Here is a 21,931-nt window from a genome sequence, read left to right on the forward strand (position 1 = left end):
TTAGAGAGGCTATCAAAATTAAGAACCCAATAATAGTGGGGGATTTCAATTATCCCCATATTGACTGGGAACATTTCACTTCAGGACGAAATGCAGAGAAAAAAATTCTCGATACTTTAAATGACTGCTTCATGGAGCAGCTGGTATGGGAACCCACAAGGGGAGAGGCAACTCTAGATTTAATCCTGAGTGGAGCGCAGGAGCTGGTCCAAGAGGTAACTATAGCAGGACCACTTGGAAATAGTGACCATAATACAATAGCATTCAACATCCCTGTGGTGGGAAGAACACCTCAACTGCCCAACACTGTGGCATTTAATTTCAAAAGGGGGAACTATACAAAAATGAGGGAGTTAGTTAGACAAAAGTTAAAAGGTACAGGGACTAAAGTGAAATCCCTGCAAGCTGCATGGGCCCTTTTTAAAGACACCACAATAGAGGCCCAACTTCAATGTATACCCCAAATTAAGAAAAATGGTAAAAGAACTAAAAAGGAGCCACTGTGGCTTAACAACCATGTAAAAGAAGCAGTGAGAGATAAAAAGACTTCCTTTAAAAGGTGGAAGTCAAATCCTAGTGAGGCAAATAGAAAGGAGCACAAACACAGCCAACTTAAGTGCAAGAGTGTAATAAGAAAAGCCAAAGAGGAGTTTGAAGAACGGCTAGCCAAAAACTCTAAAGGTAATAACAAAATGTTTTTTAAGTACATCAGAAGCAGGAAGCCTGCTAAACAACCAGTGCGGCCCTTTGACGATTGAAATACAAAAGGAGCGCTTAAAGACGATAAAGTCATTGCGGAGAAACTAAATGGATTCTTTGCTTCAGTCTTCATGGCTGAGGATGTTAGGGAGATTCCCAAACCTGAGCTGGCTTTTGTAGGTGACAAATCTGAGGAACTGTCACAGATTGAAGTGTCACTAGAGGAGGTTTTGGAATTAATTGATAAACTCAACATTAACAAGTCACCAGGACCAGATGGCATTCACCCAAGAGTTCTGAAAGAACTCAAATGTGAAGTTGCGGAACTATTAACTAAGGTTTGTAAAAGCAACAAAGAATCCTGTGGCACCTTATAGACTAACAGACGTTTTGCAGCATGAGCTTTCGTGGATGAATACCCACTTCTTCGGATGCAAGTGGTGGAAATTTCCAGGGGCAGGTTTATATATGCAAGCAAGAAGCAAGGTAGAGATGACGAGGTTAGTTCAATCAGGGAGGATGAGGCCCTGTTCTAGCAGTTGAGGTGTGAAAACCAAGGGAGGAGAAACTGGTTCTGTAATTGGCAAGCCATTCACAGTCTTTGTTTAATCCTGAGCTGATGGTGTCAAATTTGCAGATGAACTGGAGCTCAGCAGTTTCTCTTTGAAGTCTGGTCCTGAAGTTTTTTTGCTGCAGGATGGCCACCTTAAGATCTGCTATTGTGTGGCCAGGGAGGTTGAAGTGTTCTCCTACAGGTTTTTGTATATTGCCATTCCTAATGTCTGAGTTGTGTCCATTTATCCTTTTCCTTAGAGACTGTCCAGTTTGGCCGATATACATAGCAGAGGGGCATTGCTGGCATATGATGGCATATATTACATTGGTGGACGTGCAGGTGAATGAACCGGTGATGGTGTGGCTGATCTGGTTAGGTCCTGTGATGGTGTTGCTGGTGTAGATATGTGGGCAGAGTTGGCATCGAGGTTTGTTGCATGGGTTGGTTCCTGAGCTAGAGTTACTATGATGCGGTGTGCAGTTACTGGTGAGAATATGCTTCAGGTTGGCAGGTTGTCTGTGGGCGAGGACTGGCCTGCCACCCAAGGCCTGTGAAAGTGTGGGATCATTCTCCAGGATGGGTTGTAGATCCCTGATGATGCGCTGGAGGGGTTTTAGCTGGGGACTGTATGTGATGGCCAGTGGAGTCCTGTTGGTTTCTTTCTTGGGTTTGTCTTGCAGTAGGAGGCTTCTGGGTAAACGTCTGGCTCAACTCAACATTAACAAGTCACCAGGACCAGATGGCATTCACCCAAGAGTTCTGAAAGAACTCAAATGTGAAGTTGCGGAACTATTAACTAAGGTTTGTAAAAGCAACAAAGAATCCTGTGGCACCTTATAGACTAACAGACGTTTTGCAGCATGAGCTTTCGTGGGTGAATACCCACTTCTTCCGCATCTGCTCTAACCCCACAGACAGAGACCAGCACCTACAAAATCTCCACCAAGCATTCTCAAAACTACAGTACCCGCACGAGGAAATAAGGAGACAGATCAACAGAGCCAGACGTGTACCCAGAAGCCTCCTACTGCAAGACAAACCCAAGAAAGAAACCAACAGGATTCCACTGGCCATCACATACAGTCCCCAGCTAAAACTCCTCCAGCGCATCATCAGGGATCTACAACCCATCCTGGAGAATGATCCCACACTTTCACAGGCCTTGGGTGGCAGGCCAGTCCTCGCCCACAGACAACCTGCCAACCTGAAGCATATTCTCACCAGTAACTGCACACCGCACCATAGTAACTCTAGCTCAGGAACCAACCCATGCAACAAACCTCGATGCCAACTCTGCCCACATATCTACACCAGCAACACCATCACAGGACCTAACCAGATCAGCCACACCATCACCGGTTCATTCACCTGCACGTCCACCAATGTAATATATGCCATCATATGCCAGCAATGCCCCTCTGCTATGTACATCGGCCAAACTGGACAGTCTCTAAGGAAAAGGATAAATGGACACAAATCAGATATTAGGAATGGCAATACACAAAAACCTGTAGGAGAACACTTCAACCTCCCTGGCCACACAATAGCAGATCTTAAGGTGGCCATCCTGCAGCAAAAAAACTTCAGGACCAGACTTCAAAGAGAAACTGCTGAGCTCCAGTTCATCTGCAAATTTGACACCATCAGCTCAGGATTAAACAAAGACTGTGAATGGCTTGCCAATTACAGAACCAGTTTCTCCTCCCTTGGTTTTCACACCTCAACTGCTAGAACAGGGCCTCATCCTCCCTGATTGAACTAACCTCGTTATCTCTAGCTTGCTTCTTGCTTGCATATATAAACCTGCCCCTGGAAATTTCCACCACTTGCATCCGAAGAAGTGGGTATTCACCCACGAAAGCTCATGCTGCAAAACGTCTGTTAGTCTATAAGGTGCCACAGGATTCTTTGTTGCTTTTACAGATCCAGACTAACACGGCTACCCCTCTGATACTTGACACCATGCAAGGCACTGCATTTAGCCGTATGGAGTGGAAATCCATCAACCTCATGAAGAAACTTGCACAAATACAGATAGACATCATCTTCCTTTCCAAATGCAAACGGATGGACATCATACCAAATGGACTAAAGGTAAAAAATCCACTGCTATCTACATACTACACAGACCACAGTGAGAGATTATGCCATACTCTATCAAAGAAACTGAGGAACCACCTGATCAGCCTCCTATACAGCAAACAGGAAAACATCAAAAAAGAGCTCTCCAACCTGGAGACTCTCATCAATAACCAAACTTCCATACAAACGGACTTCACTAAAATAAGACAGGAGATCTACATCACTCACTTCACCTCTCTACAAAGGAAAAAGGACTGTAAACTGTCTAAACTCCTACCTGCCACATGGGGCCACAACCCTGATACCCCTAACCCACCCAGCAATATCGTCAATCTATCCAACCACGCACTCAGCCCAGAAGAAAAGTCTGTCCTATCTCGGGGACTCTCTTTTTGCCCTGCCACCCCCACCAACATGATACAGTTCTGCGGCGATCTGGAAGCCTACTTTCGCCATCTCAAAGAATACTTTCAGGACAACACTGAACAGCACACTGATACACAGTTACCCTCCCACCAACAGCACAAAAAGAAGAACTCCACATGGACTCCTCCTGAGGGTCGAAATGACAGTCTGGACCTATACATTGAATGCTTCCGCCGACGTGCACAGGCAGAAATTGTGGAAAAACAACATCGCTTGCCTCATAACCTAAGTCGTGCAGAACGCAATGCCATCCACAGCCTCAGAAACCATCCTGACATTATAATCAAAGAGGCTGATAAAGGAGGTGCTGTTGTCATCATGAACAGGTCTGACTACCAAAAGGAGGCCGCCAGACAACTCTCCAACACCAAATTCTACAGGCCACTGCCCTCAGATCCCACTGAGGAATACACTAAGGAACTGAACCATCTACTCAGGACACTCCCTACACTAACACCGGAACAAATCAACATACCCTTAGAGCCCCGACCAGGGCTATTCTATCTACTGCCCAAAATCCACAAACCTGGAAATCCTGGACGCCCCATCATCTCGGGCATTGGAACTCTCACTGAAGGACTGTCTGGATATGTGGACTCTCTACTCAGACCCTATGCCACCAGCACTCCCAGCTATCTCCGTGACACCACTGATTTCCTGAGGAAACTACAATGCATTGGTGACCTTCCAGAAAACACCATCCTGGCCACCATGGATGTAGAGGCTCTCTACACCAACATCCCACACGCTGATGGAATACAAGCTGTCAGGAACAGTATCCCTGATGATGCCACAGCACAACTGGTTGCTGAGCTCTGTGCCTTTATCCTCAGACACAACTATTTCAAATTTGATGACAATATATATCTCCAGATCAGTGGCACCGCTATGGGCACCCGCATGGCCCCACAATATGCCAATATTTTTATGGCTGACCTGGAACAACGCTTCCTCAGCTCCCGTCCACTCACGCCCCTTCTCTACCTACGCTACATTGATGACATCTTCATCATCTGGACCCATGGGAAAGAGACTCTGGAAAAATTCCACCATGATTTCAACAGCTTCCACCCCACCATCAACCTCAGCCTGGACCAATCTACACGGGAGGTCCACTTCCTAGACACTACGGTGCAAATAATTGATGGACACATTAACACCACCCTATACCGAAAACTTACCGACCGCTATGCCTACCTTCATGCCTCCAGCTTCCATCCCGGGCACACCACAAGATCCATTGTCTACAGCCAAGCACTGAGGTACAACCACATCTGCTCTAACCCCACAGACAGAGACCAGCACCTACAAAATCTCCACCAAGCATTCTCAAAACTACAGTACCCGCACGAGGAAATAAGGAGACAGATCAACAGAGCCAGACGTGTACCCAGAAGCCTCCTACTGCAAGACAAACCCAAGAAAGAAACCAACAGGACTCCACTGGCCATCACATACAGTCCCCAGCTAAAACCCCTCCAGCGCATCATCAGGGATCTACAACCCATCCTGGAGAATGATCCCACACTTTCACAGGCCTTGGGTGGCAGGCCAGTCCTTGCCCACAGACAACCTGCCAACCTGAAGCATATTCTCACCAGTAACTGCACACCGCATCATAGTAACTCTAGCTCAGGAACCAACCCATGCAACAAACCTCGATGCCAACTCTGCCCACATATCTACACCAGCAACACCATCACAGGACCTAACCAGATCAGCCACACCATCACCGGTTCATTCACCTGCACGTCCACCAATGTAATATATGCCATCATATGCCGGCAATGCCCCTCTGCTATGTACATCGGCCAAACTGGACAGTCTCTAAGGAAAAGGATAAATGGACACAAATCAGATATTAGGAATGGCAATATACAAAAACCTGTAGGAGAACACTTCAACCTCCCTGGCCACACAATAGCAGATCTTAAGGTGGCCATCCTGCAGCAAAAAAACTTCAGGACCAGACTTCAAAGAGAAACTGCTGAGCTCCAGTTCATCTGCAAATTTGACACCATCAGCTCAGGATTAAACAAAGACTGTGAATGGCTTGCCAATTACAGAACCAGTTTCTCCTCCCTTGGTTTTCACACCTCAACTGCTAGAACAGGGCCTCATCCTCCCTGATTGAACTAACCTCATTATCTCTAGCTTGCTTCTTGCTTGCATATATAAACCTGCCCCTGGAAATTTCCACCACTTGCATCCGAAGAAGTGGGTATTCACCCATGAAAGCTCATGCTGCAAAACGTCTGTTAGTCTATAAGGTGCCACAGGATTCTTTGTTGCTTTTACAGATCCAGACTAACACGGCTACCCCTCTGATACTTAACTAAGGTTTGTAACCTGTCCTTTAAATCGGCTTCGGTACCCAATGACTGGAAGTTAGCTAATGTAACGCCAATATTTAAAAAGGGCTCTAGGGGTGATCCCGGCAATTACAGACTGGTAAGTCTAACTTCGGTACCGGGCAAATTAGTTGAAACAATGGTAAAGAATAAAATTGTCAGACACACAGAAGAACATAAACTCTTGCGCAATAGTCAACATGGTTTCTGTAAAGGGAAATCGTGTCTTACTAATCTATTAGAGTTCTTTGAAGGGGTCAACAAACATGTGGACAAGGGGGATCCAGTGGACATAGTGTACTTAGATTTCCAGAAAGCCTTTGACAAGGTCCCTCACTAAAGGCTCTTACGTAAACTAAGCTGTCATGGGATAAAAGGGAAGGTCCTTTCATGGATTGAGAACTGGTTAAAGGACAGGGAACAAAGGGTAGGAATTAATGGTAAATTCTCAGAATGGAGAGGGGTAACTAGTGGTGTTCCCCAAGGGTCAGTCCTCGGACCAATCCTATTCAATTTATTCATAAATGATCTGGAGAAAGGGGTAAACAGTGAGGTAGCTAAGTTTGCAGATGATACTAAACTACTCAAGATAGTTAAGACCAAAGCAGATTGTGAAGAACTTCAGAGAGATCTCACAAAACTAAGTAATTGGGCAACAAAATGGCAAATGAAATTTAATGTGGATAAATGTAAAGTAATGCACGTTTGAAAAAATAACCCCAACTATACATACAACATGATGGGGGCTAATTTAGCTACGAGTCAGGAAAAAGATCTTGGAGTCATCGTGGATAGTTCTCTGAAGATGTCCACGCAGGGTGCAGAGGCGGTCAAAAAAGCAAACAGGATGTTAGGAATCATTAAAAAGGGGATAGAAAATAAGACTGAGAATATATTATTGCCCTTATATAAATCCATGGTACACCCACATCTCGAATACTGTGTACAGATGTGGTCTCCTCACCTCAAAAAAAGATATTCTAGCACTAGAAAAGGTTCAGAAAAGGGCAACTAAAATGATTAGGGGTTTAGAGAGGGTCCCATACGAGGAAAGATTAAAGAGGCTAGGACTCTTCAGCTTGGAAAAGAGAAGAGTAAGCGGGGATATGATAGAGGTCTATAAAATCATGAGTGATGTTGAGAAAGTGGATAAGGAAAAGTTATTTACTTATTCCCATAATACAAGAACTAGGGGTCACCAAATGAAATTAATAGGCAGCAGGTTTAAAACAAATAAAAGGAAGTTCTACTTCACGCAGAGCACAGTCAACTTATGGAACTCCTTACCTGAGGAGGTTGTGAAGGCTAGGACTATAACAATGTTTAAAAGGGAACTGGATAAATTCATGGTGGCTAAGTCCATAAATGGCTATTAGCCAGGATGGGTAAAAATGGTGTCCCTAGTCTCTGTTCGTCAGAGGATGGAGATGGATGGCAGGAGAGAGATCACTTGATCGTTGCCTGTTAGGTTCACTCCCTCTGGGGCACCTGGCATTGACCACTGTCAGTAGACAGATACTGGGCTAGATGGACCTTTGGTGTGACCCGGTACGGCCTTTCTTATGTTCTTATGTTCTTAATGGGCCATCAAGCAGGCTAGGCAGAGCTAACACCAACTTATCTGGGATGTCTCCCAGAAGCACAGCATAAGTTTGAAGTACAGACAGTATAGAGCCAATACTCATAACTTCAACTACAAAATGACACAGACATACAGACAGCATAATCATAACCAGCAACCCATAACCTGGTCTTAGACACCTTATATGACCCCCTTTACCTAAGATTTGGTGCCACTACAGGACCTTGGTTGCAACCATGTTCTATATGGTCCCAAATTATATCAATAACGTCACACCCTGTCTTTAGGATGGGTCAACCTGTTCCTTGTTATCTGTATGGAATGTGCAAGGATGCAAATGTTCTGATATCTGGTGTCCAGTACCTTTTTGGTATGTCTCTTTTTGCAGCATCAGCCCTTTCCTTGCCAGCGTCTGTGAGCAGGACCTGCCTCTGGCTCACAGCTTAACTTTGCTTTATGTTAGCAAAGTCTTCACCATTTAGCTAAGGCCTTAGGCCTCATACTGGGCCTCTGATACAAGGGTTTATGTTTCAGGGCCTCGTCTTACTACACCTGTGCTGCCAACGGAGCGATGAGCCTGGGCTGCCTGTTACAGACCGTGCTGGGGAAGAGGCTGTAAACTCAGGGTCTGTTATCCAGGGACTTGGACACAGGCTCAATGTATCTGAACCAAAGGCCTGCGAGGAGCCTTGGGCTTGCTGGGAGCCTTGGTTTTCACAGATGTTAAAGCCAGAAGGAACCATTGTGATCATCTAGTCTGACCTCCTGCGTCACACGACCCAGAGACCCCACCAGTGAGTTCTGTGTCCAGCCCAGAGTGTCTGGTTTCACTAGAGTAGATCTGTAGAACTGACCAGTCCAAGCTGTTATTTACCGCTCCACCCATTCTTCTATCACCAGCTAATACCACCAGCAGTGGTTTTATATTATCTTTCAGGTCATTAATGAAGATATTGAATGGCTCTGGCCTGCAACACCCTCCTATATACACCCCTGGTGGATCATGATTTCCCAATGACAATTACCTACTCTATCAGTTAGCCAGTTCTTATTTTATTTAGTATGAGCAGAACTGACAAGTTTATTTTGTGGTAGGTTTTTAATCAGAATGTCCAACGGGACTAAGCCAAATGCCTTACTCAGTCTATGACTATCATGTCAACACGGGTACCTTTGTCGGAGAAAAACTCAGTTCTCGCTTTTTCTTTGGGTGCAGCAAAATCAAATACTTTATTATTTCTCTAGTAATTACAATACAGGGAGAGGGTGCCCTAGGACACAGGGTCGCCTCAGTCCCGGACAGGTCTCTCAACTGATAAACAATCACAGCAAGCATTTATACCTCTGTTACAGACAATAACTAATAATAATACAGACAATAATGAGCAACAGCTGCATTTTGTTTATACATAAGCCATCCTGCTATCTTATTTTTCTCACTCCTAGAAGACACCAGTCTGCATATTTGGTTATCAGTTGCAAGGTCGTAATAACTTTTTACACAGTTTCTTTCCCTCTCTCCTCACACCATCCTCGCTTCTATCAGTCTCACGTCATTAGGGTTACAGTGTGGCCTAGCGCTTGCTAACTACTAGCCTGACTCTTGCTAACTGACTGACATGCATTAAGATCCCCTTCAAATCCTTGTTAATTCTTTCTCTACTTCCACACTCCCCCCTTTTGTACTTCTAGTACAACAGATATTTTCAAATCTCTATTTGCATTAAACCATGGATTTCAGATTCTACATCAGATGTTTCAACCTTAGGGGTTTTGATTGAATGTAATGACAATGCATGATTAGCATAGACATAAAAGGTATTACTATTAGTACATCCTTTACAACAACAACATAATTCTAAGCTAACTAATAGCAATACAAGCAATAACATTTCCATAGCAATAATATAATGGGGTTGTTATACAGTTTTGGTCACAAAGCACAATACATCACACTTAGTACATAAGTGGTGGTTTTAACATACACACAGCTATCATTAACTTGAAAAAAGTAGGTGTCCTGTCAGGATAGTTCCTTGTCCTCTACCCTTCCAGCAAATGTTATCATGAACAGTGACAACTTCCCCTGGCTTCAGTTTATAGATACTCTGAGCTGTGGTGGTTCTAACGGCCAAAATGTCCATTGACTCCCTATTCTTATCCAAAATGTAAGGTGTTATTCTAGGGACACTGAGTATAAATCAGTTAGGTATATCAGGTGGTCTAATTTCCCAGATGTCTTGGTAAATAATTCAGTCCCACATGCATCCTCCCCATGGACCCGGCAGGATTCGGTATGTGGGAGCCAACACCCCCCAACCGGTCCATATGCTTGGAAGGAGCACTGTGAATGTCCACACTTCCATCCAGAAAGTGTCCAAGTATGTCTCCATGACCACAGATCAGATGGTACTCCTGATATGTCTGTAAGGGCAGTGGGCCAAGTCTGGTCTAGATCCCACTGCAATGCCTTCCCAGCCTCAGTGATATTCAATACCATCTCTGTCAATAACTTCTGGGTCATAGGACTAAGGGTGGAAATGACATATAACTCACCAACTCCAGCCTGTACTTGGGTTAGCTGAGCTCCAGAAATAAGGCTAGTGGCCTTTTCTAGTTGGCCCAATTTCTGATCATGTTCTTGGCTTTTAAGAATATTCCAAATGGCAGCTGCACTATTGGCCCCAGCCCACAGGGCTCTGGTCAGGTCCCTCTTGTTCCAGAGGAAATAACCCAGGCTCTCTGTTGTGCTAATCTAATGGCAGCCCCTTGTAAGCAATTTGGGTATGTAGAAGCGATCTGAAAACTGGATAAGGGCAATGTCATTTAAAATCCAATTCGGGAGGGCAATACATGCTGAAGAATTTATCCAGAATACAGGGCGCAGCCTGTAGAATAAACCCCAAAATCCAATCAATACCACATTCCCAATCAGGGGTCCCACAAATTTCTTCCTGCCAGTGTATAATTCTTTGTTTCTTCACCAGGGTCAGTTCTTAATGTCCTTTCTGGTCAGGAAGTCCTGGACTTTGGCAATGTCAGTGGAGTGAGTGTTTCTTCTTCTTTCCCGAAACAGTCATGGTTCAGCATCCTACAGGGGAGAGGTTACCAGCACATCACCCTGTAATGGTTTTTGATTCTTCTAGAAAAGTTCAAAGGCACAGTAGGTCTATCAGTGGACAAGGGAGAGGTTAACTAGCACTTCACCTTGTCCTTTTCTCCTGCTGTCCAGAAGGCACAGTGGAGCTAGAAGAAGGAATAGGCTAATCATCAGTAGGAGAATCCTCCTGAGGTGGAGGGGTCTTTTTGCAGTGAGAATCATGGGTCCAAGCAGTCAGTCTTTGGCACTTCACAGCGGTGTTGGTAGTCAGCAGGACTTAATAAGGGCCTTTTCAGCATGGAGCCAAAGCAGTCTTTCATTGGTGGACCTTTATATAGATCCAGTCTCCTGGTTCCAAGGAGTGGCAGGGCTGCTAGGGTCTTTGGGTAGTGCTTCTTTACCTGTGAGAAAAGAAACCTAACACATTTCATTAGTGACTGGCAGTGTTTTGCAGATCTCATAGCCGAGTAGACAAATTCAAGCCCCCCCTTTTCTTGGTTAGCCAAAGCTTAGCTGTGAGCAGTGTCCTTGAATGGGGCCAGTGTCTTATCTTTAGCCTGAGCTTGTTAGCTATTTTTCTCTTCAGATAATTCATTTTGTTCTTTCTTCTTCCCTTCTTGGCTTCTTTTAACCTACAAAGGAAACGTCCACTCTTCACTCATACCCCTTTTCCCAACCATGAACACATAAACATTGCTGTTATACAGTACATTAGTCTTATTATTCAATGTATGCCACATATACCCTTCCACTAAAATAACTTTATTACAGAAAATATTAAACACAACAATTCTGGCCACGAGACAAACACCACAAGACAGGACATAGAACACAAAACATAATTCCTATTGTGCCAGTACATGCATGGTACGTTGAATGCTGTTCAGCTGGCATCAGTTTTCTTTGATTATCTGAAAGACAAAAAACAGAGGTCTACCCCTTCTGGGCAGTCAATCATCGCTTAAAATATACAAATACCCTTGTTGATTTCAGGGAAAACAGAGGAATTACCCCATATTTTCTTCTATTTGTTTCATAGGCAGCCCAGGTTTCAGTGGCTTCTACCTTATCAGTTAGATAATTTGCATTAATACAGTTGCTTTCTGGCTTGCTTCTGGATCCAAAGCTATCCACAGCTTAAAGATTCTTACCTTAAAAGGGTCATATTTAATTTTACCAGAATTTTGATGGCTTTTTTTCTTCTAATTCCTGCTTTCAAACACTGAAAGAAAAGCACTTCTTATAGTGCCCCTTAGAGCTTAATAGGATTTCAATTACATAGTACTGTATACATTTCTTTAGCTAATTCGACTAAATTGTTCATAGCCAAATAATTGCAATCTAATAATAATCATGCAATCCTTAACATATAACACAAACAAAGCAAACATAAAATAACAAGGGTAAAACAGATGGTGTAAATTCTGCAGGGCTCCCCCATTCTCAATTGCTCACCAAACTGTGACAAATTTCTGTTACCAATCAATCCCTCATGCCTTTCCCCAATACCACTCTGCATCTGATCTTGCTGCACAGTCAATAAGTTCAGATGGCATGAGCCCAACAGAAACAGACGTCCCCACGAACAGTCCTCCGATACCCCAGTAGAGATTTCAAAAGGTCTCATACCTCTCATGTGGCGCCATGGGGTTCGAAGGGGAATGATCCGTAGTAGCCGTCTGTGGGTCCGTGGGCGTTGCCATCCCGGACGAGCCCCCAGTCCTCGCTTTTACTTTGGGTGCAGCAAAATCAAATACTTTATTATTTCTCTAATAATTCAATAGAGGGAGAGAGTGCCCTTGGACACAGGGTCGCCCCAGTCCCGGACAGGTCTCTCAACTGGTAAACAATTACAGCAAGCATTTATACCTTTGTTACAGACAATAACTAGCAATAATACAGACAATAATGAGCAACAACTGCATTTTGTTTATACATAAGCCATCCTGCTATCTTATTTTCCTCACTTCTAGGAGACACCAGTCTACATATTTGGTTATCAGTTGCAAGGTTGTAATAACTTCTCAAATAGTTTCTTTTCCCTCTTGCCTCACACCATCCTCGCTTCTACAAGTCTCACGTCATTAGGGTTACAGAGTGGTCTAACTCTTGCTAACTGACTGACATGCATTAAGATCCTCTTCAAATCCTTGTTAATTCTTTCCCTATTTCCACACCTTTATCAACCATTTGATGCTGCCAGGCCTTGATTTTTTTTCCTGATTGCAGCGTAGATCAGCCTTTCGATGATTTTCTATGTAACCCTTCTGCCCCTCTGAGTTGGCAGCAACAAGGGCCGGGTTCAGTATCCAGCGGTTCCATTTCAATAACGCTGTCATAAACAGATAGTTAAGGGTTAATGCCTCTTTTACCTGTAAAGGGTTAAGAAGTTCACCTAGCCTCGCTGACACCTGACCAGAGAAACCAATGGGGGAACAAGATGTTTCAGAAGGAAGGAGGAAAGTTCCCTTTGTCTTGGTCAGTTTTAGTTTCAGCTGGAGTGGAAAAGATCAAGGAACCAGCCTCTTATCAGAGTAGTAAGTTTTAGAAAAGAATAAATAGGTTTATGTTTATTTTCTTTTTGTGACTCTGTCTTTGTGCAATTAGAGGAATAATCAAATTGGGAATTCATTAGTGTACTAAGTTTTGCCCAGGGGAACACTCTGTGTATTGAATCTGTTGTCTGTGAGAGTAGCTGGTATGCTAATCTCTCCCAAATGTTATTTTCTTTTACCTTTCTTTTCTTTAATAAGTAGTCTTATTTTTAAGAACCAAATTGATTTTTCCTTGTGTTAGAATTCAAGGGGATTGGATCTGGACTCACCAGGAATTGGTGAGGGAAAGGAAGGGGGATGGTTAAATTCTCCTTCTGTTAAGATCCAAGGGGTTGAATTGGTGTTCACCAGGAAATTGGTGAAGAAGTCTCTCAAGACTACCCAGGGAAGGGAGTTAGTACTTGGGAGTGGTGGAAGCAAAACCAGGTCTAAGCTGGTAATTCAGTTTAGGGGTTCACATGCAGGTCCTCATATCTGTACTCTAAAGTCCAGAATAGGGGGTGAAACCTATAACAAAAGCAATGCAAAACCAGCTCGAGCCCCCACCCAGTGACCTGGAACAATTACACCCCCACCCCCACCCCTGGACGCCTCTAGGAGGCAATAATTCCCCTCTAGAAAGCACAGAGTCTGAGTGTAGCAAAATCCTTTTAATAAAGGAGGGAAACAATGTGGTATCATATTGAGGAAACGCCACAAACAGAATTCAAAACATAAACCATGAGCAAAAGACCCACCAAGTACGTTTGGCAATGTCCTTTTCCCTTTAGTATCAGAGGGGTAGCCGTGTTAGTCTGGTTCTGTAGAAGCAGCAAAGAATCCTGTGGCACCTTATAGACTAACAGACGTTTTGCAGCATGAGCTTTCGTGGGTGAATACCCACTTCTTCGGATGCAAGAAGTGGGTATTCACCCACGAAAGCTCATGCTGCAAAACGTCTGTTAGTCTATAAGCTGCCACAGGATTCTTTACTGCTTTTCCCTTTAGGGTCTTAAGTCCAATCACCCCAATGTCCAGCAACCCAAAAGTCTCTGTCTCTGGTCAGTGCCGCCCCAGAGTTCAAAAGTTTATCTGCAGAGTTTTACTCCCCCAGCCTGGGTGGAAATAGGCGGGGCACACGGGGTGTTAAGGGGGCACCTTACATGGTCCGAATCCGACTGCCTCGCCTCTCCGTGGAGTTCTGCTGCAGCCTTCACCACGAACAGCTCCACTCCACCAGCTGCTCCACTCATCCAGCTGACCTGTGAGCTGCTCCAGCTGCCCTGCAAACCACTCTGCTTGCTAGCTGTTCAGTGGGCCACTCCAACTGTCCCACAAACTGCGCAGGTCTGCCATCTGTTTAGCAATATATCTTCAAGCTCCCCCACTAGTTTACACAGCACTCAGCTCAGCAAGTTTAGCTCTTTGAGTGATTTCAACTTGTAGTAGGGAAGCCCCAATGCTGGTGCACCATTGGCCCAAAGTAAATTTAGCTCAACAGCCTCTGACTAGACTCCTAATAGAATCAAAATTAGCTCTATTACTCATCAATGGAAAGTAGAAGAGATGCAAGTGGTATGCACAGCCCACACCATCAAATACACATGCTAGTCCCCAACTTCTCTCAATTCACTGGGAATTGGAATCCATGTCCCTTGTCTAGCAAGTGCTACTTAGTTGATGGTGAGATCCTCTGTCATAAAACAGGTTCATAGTTCCTCATTCACATAATCAGGGTAACAACACTTTATTCCTCCTGCCCCAATAACAGAGAAATTGGGGATCCCACAACTGTCAAAGTGACCATTTTGGACTGCTGTGGACTCATGCTAGGCGGGGTGGGTGTGCCTATGCAAACAAGATCAGTCCCTGAAATTCTTTTCCACACTCGCCATAATTCACCTCCAGATGTCAGGGTAGAGGTCATCCTGACTCTGCTTACATCTAAATGATCAGTCTCAAGCTAACTGGTCTCTAGTTACCCAGGGCAACCCATTTCCCCTCTTAATAATTGGCACAACATTCACTTTCCTCTAGTACTCCAGAAGTTCCTTAGTATTTCAACATTTAAAAAAAAATCAACATTAGTGCTTCTAACTCCTCCGCAACATCTTTTAATGCTAATTATCCAGTCCTGCTCAATTAAAAATTATTCTCTTTAACAGCTGCTATTTAACATTATATCGAGAACATAGTAAGTATTTCTATAGCTCTGTAAGAGACGAGTATATCTGGGCTCTGATTGGCTGAGATAATTCCACCCAGCAGGCTGGTTCATGACATCAGTGCGGTACTTATGGCTAACAAAGGGAACGTGGGAAAGTTCCCATCTCAGGGATGAGGTGCTGTAACATCCTGCTGCCCCAGGGTTTCTGCTGATAACCTTTTCCTGCCCAAACACTTGCTCAGGCTCAGGTTCTGGCTCTGCGTGGAGCTGTGGTTCATTGGCCGGCTCCGCGGCACTCAGATTTCCCGGCAGTGCATTAGCAATTCCCTGTCCTCCGCATTGTGTTAGAGGACAAGTGTCACTCAACCTCATTGCTTGTAACCCCAAGGGATCGATTCATGACAAAGAACCTCTGGGAGCCCCTGAGGAGACTGGGGTGTCCTTGTTAGTGATGGGAACAGCCCCACATCCCCAGAGGTCGGATGCTGATTGAATTACCAGACAGGAAAGGCCCGGAAACATGGCACTGATGGCTCTGTGGGCTGATCGTTTCCTGGCCAGGCTCAAGGGCCATCCATCCATACTCGTGTTGCTCCACAGCACCTGCTACGAGTCAATAGAGGATCCTGCTGTCCCACCTCCCAGATGTAGCAGTGGGCATGGGTATTTCACAGAGAGGGCTTCAACCATTGCTCTCAGGCAGCACCCACACATAGAATCATAGATTCATAGAATCTCAGGGTTGGAAGGGACCTCAGGAGGTATCTAATCCCACCCCCTGCTCAAAGCAGGACCAATTCCCAACTAAATCATCCCAGCCAGGGCTTTGTCAAGCCTGACCTTAAAAACCTCTAAGGAAGGAGAGTCCACCACCTCCCTGGGTAACCCATTCCAGTCCTTCACCACTCTGAGTGAAAAAGTTTTTCCTAATATCCAACCTAAACCTACCCCAATGCAACTTGAGACCATTACTCCTTGTTCTGTCATCTTCTACCACTGAGAACAGTCTAGATCCATCCTCTTTGGAACCCCCTTTCAGGTAGTTGAAAGCAGCTATCAAATCCCCCCCCCCCATTCTTCTCTTCTGCAGACTAAACAATCCCAGTTCCCTCAGCCTCCCTTCATAAGTCATGTGCCAAAGACCCCTAATCATTTTTGTTGCCCTCCGTTGGACTCTTTCCAATTTTTCCACATCCTTCTTGTAGTGTGAGGCCTAAAACTGAGCACAGTGCTCCAGGTGAGGCCTCACCAATGTTGAATAGAGGGGAATGATCACATCCCTCGATCTGCTGGAAATGCCCCTACTTATACAGCCCAAAATGTCGTTAGCCTTCTTGGCAACAAGGGGACATTGTTGGTTTACATCCAGCTTCTCGTCCACTGTAACCCCTAGGTCCTTTTCTGCAGAACTGCTTCCTAGCCACTCGGTCCCTAGTCTGTAGCAGTGAATGGGATTCTTCCGTCCTAAGTGAAGGACTCTGCACTTGTCCTTGTTGAACCAATCAGATTTTTTTTGGCCCAGTCCTCTAATTTGTCTAGGTCCCTCTTTATCCTATCCCTACCCTCCAGCGTATCAACCACTCCTCCCAGTTTAGTGTCATCTGCAAACTTGCTGAAAGTGCAGTCCACGCCATCCTCCAGATCATTAATGAAGATATTGAACAAAACCGGCCCCAGAACCGACCCCTGGGGCACTTCGCTTGATACCGGCTGCCAACTAGACATGGAGCGTTGATCACTACCCATTGAGCCTGATGATCTAGCCAGCTTTCTATCCACCTTACAGTCCAATAATCCAGCCCATACTTCTTTAACTTGCTGCCAAGAATACTGTGGACAGACATATCAAAAGCTTTGCTAAAGTCAAGGAATAACACATCCACTGCTTTCCCCTCATCCACAGAGCCAATTATCTCATCATAGAAGGCAATTAGGAGAGGGTTCCAGGTTGCGGTGTTCAGCTCTGAGCTGAGCTGAGCAGACGTGGCCACAGGCAGGCACTGGAAACCCACATTAGTCAGCATCACTTGTCGTGAACTGAGATAGTCTAGCACCCAGAGAACCCCCAAAGGGGATGGGGGAGGGGAAGAAGAGGGGGCTGGCATTTTCCTTTGGGTCAGTTTGTGTTTGTTACTTTCCCGTCCCTTAAGGCATGGCCTGGGTCCTGGCCGTCACCGGCGCTGCTGAGAGCAGGCGAGAGGGGCTGTATGCCAGCAAGAGCTCACCTCCAGCCTTCCTGGCCTTGGGGTGTCACCTCCTGCGCCAGCCAGGAACCGCCTGGATCTGGGCTGAGCTGAGGGCAGTTCCTGTCACCCAGCGCCGCCCTGAGTGGGCTGGGCAGTGCCAGCGGGGTCAGCTCTCCACTCCTGCACGTCTCGCTGTCTGCCTGGGGCTTGGCGGGGGCTGACCCAGGTGGCGGCTCTGGCAGGAACCCGGCTGCTGTTCCCCTTTCCAGGAGAAGAGTCGGCAGCAAGACCAGTTTGTACCTGGCCCCACGCCAGTGACTGGAATTAGGAGGTGCCCCACATGGTCACTGACGTGGCTCAGCTGCAGCACAGGAAAGGGCCTGATGGCTCTAACGCCAGCCGGGGGGGTGGGGGTGGGGGGGGGAGCTGAATAACATCCAGCGAACCCACAAACCACAACACCCCACCCAGCCAGGGTGCAGGGGCTGGTGGTCTGAGGTCTGAATCAGTGACGGAGCAGGACTGCTGGGCTCTGATTGGCTGAGACAATTGCACCCAGCAGGCGAATCACGACATCCAGTGGTGAGCTCCAGCCGGTTCGCACCGGTTTGCGGGAACCGGTTGTTAAATTTAGAAGCCTTTTTAGAACCAATTGTTCCAGGACAACCAGTTCTAAAAAGCTTTTAAATTTAACAGGCTCAGGCAGCTATCTGCCCGGCCCCAGCTCACCTCCCTCTCTCCCCTGAATGCTCCGCCCTCCTTCTCCTCCCCTTCCCCTGCTTCCCGCAAATCAAATGTTCGCGGGAAGCCTGGGGCGCGCCGGGGGGGGGGGAACGGGATGGGACAGTGTGTGCCTGGCCCAGTCCGGCTCCCCCTGGCACTGGCTGAGCGCCCCAGCCAAGCACCATCAGCTCGGGCTGGTCCCGGCTGAGCGGCTCAGGACCCGCAGCTCCGGCCCGACCCAGGGAATCGGGCCCAACGGCACTGGTCCAGGTCCCCACGGAGCGGACCTGGACCCGGACCCAGGCACTGTGGTAAGGGGGCAGGGAGCAGGGAGGCGGTGTTTGGTGGGTTGTGGGGGGCTCAGGGTGGTCAGAGGGCAGAGAACAGGGGGATTGAATGGGGTCAAGGGTCCCGGGGGGCAATCAGTAAGGAGCAGGAGTTGGATGAGGTGGTGGGGCACCCAGGGACAGAGAGAAGGGGTGGTTGGATGGGGCAGGGGTCCCAGGGGGCCATCAAGAATATGAGGAGAGGTTGGATGGGGCTGCAAGGGGCAGTCAGGGGACAGGGAAGGGGGGGATGGGTCAGGGGATCCCAGGGGGGTGTCAAGGAACATGGGGGGTTGGACGGGGCATGACCCCCGGGGGGGCACGACCCCCTCATGAGGTGAGGAAGAGGGAACCGGTTGTTAATATTTTGGCAGCTCATCACTGACGACATCCATCCTGTCCCTACAGCTAACAAATGGGTCATGGGAAAGTTCCTGCCCCAGGGGTCAGGTGCTGTAACATCCTGCTGCCCCGAGGTTTTAGCTTAAAGCCTTCACACCACGAAGCATTTCCTCAGGGCTCTGGATCTGACCGCAGCTGCTCTATGTTCTTTGGTCAAGACTTTCAACAGGGCCTCAGTTTTGGGGGCCTCAGCTGGAGACTCCATAAAGGGGCAGCAATGCTGAGCTGTCAGCCCCTGAGAATCAGGCCCCGTGGACTTCACTCCGGTCAGACACCCAAGTCCCATCACTTTGCCATCCTCGTCCTTCTGTCCCTCCACATGCGCTTTGAGTTTCCTGTGTTAAGATGCACATTGTTTGGTTGCGCCCCAGGTACCAAGCGCCTCAGATCACTCTGTGCCCCTGCCCTGCCCTCTCCTCCTCTTGTTTGTTTGTCTTTGGATTTATACACAGAGTAGAAAAGGTGCCTTTCCTAAGCCCTTGTGCTTTAACGGTTATTTAAAACCACAACTAAACATAAAGGCAGAAGCCATCAGCGGCCTCGCCCTGCACAGCAGCAGCTGGCCAAGCCTAATGCAAAGGCCCAGCCATACTGGGCTGTGTCAGGCCGCAGGGAGAGTCAGAGGAACCTGGTTACCCCAGAGAGCAGTGAGCTCCTCCACCCCCTGCCCAGAGGCAACGAGCCGGCACTTTGTTATCTCAGCTCATTATCCTCTTGATCAGTTGCTCACTCAGGGCAGGGTCCTAACGCACCAGAACTGTTAGATTACAAAGAAAAATTGCAAGTGTGGCAGCAACTGTCACCTCATAATGGAGCAAAAAAATGGTGACATCAAAATGGTCTGTGCAAGAGAGCTCAGTGCCTGGCCCTTCGCTCTGTATTCCTAGCAGTGTGGGGTGGGTGCTGAGCAGGACGGGGAGAGGTTGGATCCCTGAGGGATGCTATGGATGGGTGGGGAGTCTTGGAGTGGAAGAGCTGGGCCCATCGCAGGTTATAGAGTCATAGAGTTTTAAAAATATAGGTTACACAAAAGAGACCAGAAAGAAGACTAAACAGTTGTACAATTTGTAGCAATTTTAAAAAAGCTAGCAGAACACTGTGAATTTAAGGAGATGTTAAATGAGGCCCTACATGACAGGTTAGTGTGTGGCCTGCATAGTGAAGCTATATGGAAGCGCCTATTGACAGAGGCTCAGCTTACCTTACAGAAGGCCATTGAAATTGCTGTCTCCATGGAACTGGCTACAAAGTAGGCACAATACATCGGTGCATCCCCTAGGGTGCATAAGGTGTCACAAGAACCTACCCACAAAACTGTGGGGAGTCAGTAATGTTACCGCTGTGGTAAGCCGGGTCACCCTGCATCAGAATGCCGGTGTAAGAACCTGGTGTGTCGACATTGTGGCAAAAAGGAACACATTGAGTGTGCCTGTAAACAAAATAAAAAGAGGCCTGTGGTCTGGCCGACCAAAAAAGGAAATCTGCATACCCTAGAGCAGATCCAGGATGACCAAGGAGATACCTCCTCACAAGAGGAAGTGCCACTCCATGTTTTGTCTTTGGCAGTGGGCTCACATGAATACTGGGTAACCCCGTTGTTGGATGGCAAACCTATATGCATGGAACTAGACACCGGTGCAGCCGTTTCACCGGTCTCAGAGACTGTGTATAAAGAAAAGCTACAGCATCTTCCATTTAAAGCAACAAAAACAGTGCTGAAGACGTATATGGGAGAAGCTGTGCCCATGTTGGACACTCCTGATGTTAAGGTGGAGCTCAATGGACAGGCTGCTAAATTGCCACTGTTTGTGGTGAGAGGTAATTACCCAGCCTTGATGGGTAGGTCTTGGCTTAGGAAGATCCAGCTGAACTGGGCAGAAGTGCACCGAGTGACTAAAGAAGAAACCAGTCTGACCACTATACGAAGGAAACATGCTGCTGTTTTTGGAGAGGCTCTGGGAAGTTTGAAGGGAATCACTGTGATGTTGAACATTAAACCTGACAGTCCACCAAAATATCTGAGAGCCAGAACTGTGCCATATGCCATCAGGCCAAAAGTTGAAGCAGACCTGGAGCGCCTGGTCACCAATGGAGTCCTAATACCAGTTACCCATAGCCCATGGGCAACTCCTATTGTTCCAATAGTGAAGAAAGATGGCTCCCTCCGGATTTGCGGTGATTTTAAAGTCACTGTCAACCCAGTGTTATGTGCAGAGCAATACCCGCTTCCCCGCATCGATGACCTCTTCACAGGCCTGGCTGGGGGACAAAAGTTCAGTAAGATTGATCTGAGTCAAGCATATTTACAGATGCACGTTGATGAAAAGTCCCAAGAGCTGTTGACTATTGTGACGCATAAGGGGCTTTATCGATACTGTCGTCTACCCTTCGGAATAACATCTGCTCCCGCCCTGTTCCAGAGGGCTATGGACCAGATCTTGTGTGGCTTGCCAGGAGTCCAGTGCTATCTGGATGACATCCTGGTCACTGGAAGGAATAAGGAGGATCACCTAAAGAATTTAGAGGTGTGGAAGCCAATTAATAATTAACAAGGATTTGAAGGATCTTAAATGTATGTTAGCTAAGTTAGCATGAGTTAGACTGGCTGTGACCCTAATGATGTGAAATTTGTAGAAGCAAGATAATGTGGTACAGAGTGAACTGTGTGAAAAGTTATTACGACCTTGCAATGTGCAGTCTTGTTTTTTTCTAGTAGTAAGACAAATAAGATAGCAAAGAAGCTTATGTATAAACAAATGCAAATGTTTTCTTTTTACTGTCTCCAGGATTGCTAGCT

The sequence above is a fragment of the Mauremys reevesii genome, linkage group 1 (assembly GCF_016161935.1).
Source record: "Mauremys reevesii isolate NIE-2019 linkage group 1, ASM1616193v1, whole genome shotgun sequence".
Lineage (NCBI taxonomy): Eukaryota > Metazoa > Chordata > Testudines > Geoemydidae > Mauremys > Mauremys reevesii.